Raw genomic sequence first — 4078 nt, 5'->3', positions numbered from 1 at the left:
AACACTAGACCCAGAAACAATGGTTCCGCTCATTTTCGTTTGCTCTGTGGGTTTGAGGAAAAATCTGTACAATAGTAAACTATGCGTTTCTAGGTTAACGTTCTTCATCTTTCTATGGAAACCGTGAACGATGAATGACGCTGTCAGTTCCTCTCATATTTTTGTAATACAGGTTTGGAAAAACATTTTAGCCTACGTTGTTTTTCTTTGTTTCGTTATTGCCTTTTATTTTACGATTTAATTTCTGAAGTAAACCTTAATCCATAATACAAATAGCACCAGGACACCAGCCTCTTTGCAATTGGTTAAATTAATCTTGAATTATTATTTTTTAATATTCACAATTGTAAGATAATTATAGGCCTACAGTTTTACAAATGTATGTAAATCACTATGCTTCCTAAAGGAGGCGCTATAAGCCTTGAAAATGCATCTGCCTATTTAGCTTAGTGTCTGTAAACTGAACGTTGGCCTAGTCATTTATATTTTATTGGGAAGATGCTTTGGAATGAAGTGCATGCTGTAGGTCTTGATGAATTTGTGTAACATAATTCAACAATTACACTATTCTAGAGTTCAGTGCAGTGTCACATAAGCTACACTAATCATTTGATTTTTGACAAAAAACTTGTCACTTCTAGCAAATGTAAAATACCATTAGCCTATTTATTCTAGTTTCTAGTCTGCATTTATAATTTGAACCCACACTATTTCAGTGACTTAGAAAATAACTCTAGTCAGTATTATGAAATTATGTTTTATTGTTTTTATCATTAAAATAATTGTTATAATGGTTACATATTTACTAAAATGTATTATAGTCTATATAGGCTATAATTTATAAATAATCTCATGGCAGCAACTCAATGCATTTAGGCATGTAGAAATGGTCAAGATGATCTGCCGAAGTTCAGACTGAGCATCTGAATGGGGAAGAAAGGGGATATAAGTGAGTTTGAACGTGGCATGGCTGTAGGTGCCAGATGGGCTGGTCTAAATATTTCAGAAACTGATGATCTACTGGGATTTTCATGTATAAAAGGAGAAAATATCCAGTGAGAGGCAGTTCTGTGGGCTAAAATGCCTTGGAGAATGGAGAATGACCAGACTGGTTTGAGCTGATATAAAGGCAACAGTAACTCAAATAAGCACGTGTTACAACCGAGGTCTGCAGAAGAGCATCTCTGAACGCACAACACGTCGAACCTGAAGCAGATGAGCTACAGCTGCAGAAGACACACCAGTGCCACTCCTGTCAGATAAGAACAAGAACCCGAAGCTATACAATTCATACAGCTTCACCAAGATTGGACAATAAAGATCTGAGAAACGTTGCCTGGTCTGATGAGTCTGCACTATTCAGATAATAGGGTCAGTAAACATGAAAGCAAGGATCCATCCTGTCCTGTATCAATGTTTCAGGCTGATGGAGGTGGTGCTGTAATGGTGTGGGGATATTTTTGGCACAATTTGGACCCCTTAGAACCGACTGAGCATTGTTTAAACACCACAGCCTACCTGACTGTTGCTGACCATGTCCTATTGTTGCTGCATGTCCATCCTGATGATGGATACTTCCAGCAGGATAACGCACCATGTCACAAAGCTCAGATCATCTCAAGATGGTTTATTGAACATGACAATGAGTTACTCACTACACTCAAATTAACTCAAATGCAGTCACCAGATCTCAATCCAGCAGAGCACTTTCGGGATGTGGTGGAACAGGAGATTTGCATCATGGATGTGCAGCAGACAAATCTGCAGCAACTGCGTGATTCTTCCATGTCAATATGGACCAAATTCTCTGAGGAATGTTTCCAGCATCTTGTTGAATCTATGCCATGAAGAATTAAGACAGTTCTGAAGGCAAAAGGGGGTCTAGCTGACACCATAACTACATGATTTGTTTTCATCCGTAGTCATTAATCTACCTGACAGTACACTAACTCTTCGCACCAGCTCTCATTCTTCTCCTGTCCAACATGACAGATTTGTATGAGTATTTATGTGGTAAACTGTGGTTATTTTCCCATGTATTTTTGTTAAGATTAATGAGATAAAGACATAAAGTGCTCTTCATGCGAATGAGTCAGTTCCATCAATGAAAGTGTCTCCTCTCCAACGCCGTACTTCATTAGAGCCCATCCAGCACATGCTCTACTCCCACCTTCAAAAGCTCTAACTGGTTGGAAGCACATTTGCATTCACTCCTAATGAGATTGTAGCAGTGTGATGCTGCATCAGATTTATTTTTTTCAGAAGCTAGAGACATAAAAACCCAATAATGCCTGATGCCACGGCAGGTAGGCTACACCACAGACTGATGAAATATGGAAATGTGACTTGTTTGTTCAGTCAGGTCTGCAGTCGCAGCTGACATTTTCACACATAAATCCAGTGTAAGCTTATTAATCTCCTGGACGATTCCATATGTGAAATCAAAGAAGCAGAAGAGAGGAAAAAATCTCCTCTGAATTATGTTGTGTAATGAATGCAAGGATAATACTTGCAAGACAGCAGCGTCTTATTAATGGACATTCACAACAAAGTAGCCCTGAGGAAGACATAGATGATGTTTTATAACTGTGATCTACATTTGGTCTGATGTTACTAACTTTTTATTTAACCCAAAAATGTTATTTAGAGTTAGTTAATTAGAACGAGGCTTAATGTTATGCTCTTACACACAGAAGCAAGATCTAATAGATGTTGTGAACTTATAGTATAGGCCTAATTCTACATGGCAGATACTATACTTACAAACAACAATTTGCAGTGTATACCAAAATAGTGTATTCATCTTTGACATAGGCTACATAATATATGTCTATTAAAAAAAAAAAAAAAAAAGAAGACTGCAGCATCTTATGTGAGACAAAAAAGAAATAGTCGGAGGGGTTACTTTCTTTCCTTTCCCCTTAAATACATTGCAAACTTGACAATATCTTCATTAGACGTCATATCAAGTATGTAATTACAGAAGAAGTGAAGAGCCTTTTGAAAGATCAATCTTGGCGGCGTAATTGTCTTGTCATCTCTTTCAGATGGGAGGTCCGTGTGAGAGGAGAGAGAAATGGCTTTGTCAGCTACACTTTGTAATTTTCTCATCTGGTAATAATAGTCACTCGAAGACATTAATGCACTTGTTCACTTTTACATTTTTTAAAGAAAGATTTAGCACAAGGTTTTCAGTGACTTTGAATCTCCTGATATAGGCTAGTTGGCCAGCAGATGGCGGTGTGTGACTTTTGTTTGTACTGATGTTGCTTTTGTGTTACTTTTCCACACTGGAAGGAACCGAACGGTAGGCCACACAGGCACACACACACACACACACACACACACGGTTTCGCTTCTTTGTGGGGACTCTCCATAGACGTAATAGTTTTTATACAGTACAAACCGTATATTTCACGTAAAAGGCCTATATAAGCAGGTAAGCCTATAGGCTACGCAGTAGTAGCCTATAGGCCTACCCACTAGGAAAGGTGAAGGATTTCCGTGTATACGTTATACCCACTTAAAAAAGCGCGTGGATACGTAACAACATCGTTTTGTGACAGAACTTTCACATTTTCATTCATAAATTCACCCCGTCTGTGTTGCAAAGCACTGCTTTTGGACCATTGGGGCTTCAAATTTCAAGAATCGAGTCTATCCTTTTTTCAGTTGATCAATGGGAGCGGGACATTGTAGGGCTCCTTCCATCCAATAATCGTAATAAGCTTTGTTGCTTTTGATTTGAAACAAAGTCTCAGATTTTAAATTCTGCCTATTTTACTTAGGAATTTTAAAAAGTAAATGCCCGCCGTTTATAAAACGGATAGTTCCGGTCCTTGATTCTGATTGGTTGAGCCGCGTTCGAAGCCGTAGATTACTCAACAAACATACACCTGTGACCGCATTACATTAGTATTACTGCGCAACTGCCGTTTGTGTTAAATAAATGTGTTATAACGTTATATTTTTTGTTGCTGGTGTTTATTTTATGAATAAAATAAATATTAAAATGAATATTTTTATGGAGTAACCGTTTTATAAAAGCAATAAGCCCCTCGAAGCCGTGTTTTACAGT

The sequence above is a fragment of the Squalius cephalus genome (assembly GCF_949319135.1).
Source record: "Squalius cephalus genome assembly, chromosome: 20".
NCBI lineage: Eukaryota > Metazoa > Chordata > Actinopteri > Cypriniformes > Leuciscidae > Squalius > Squalius cephalus.
The sequence above is the reverse complement of the archived record's forward strand: the minus strand, read 5'-3'. Positions refer to the sequence as shown.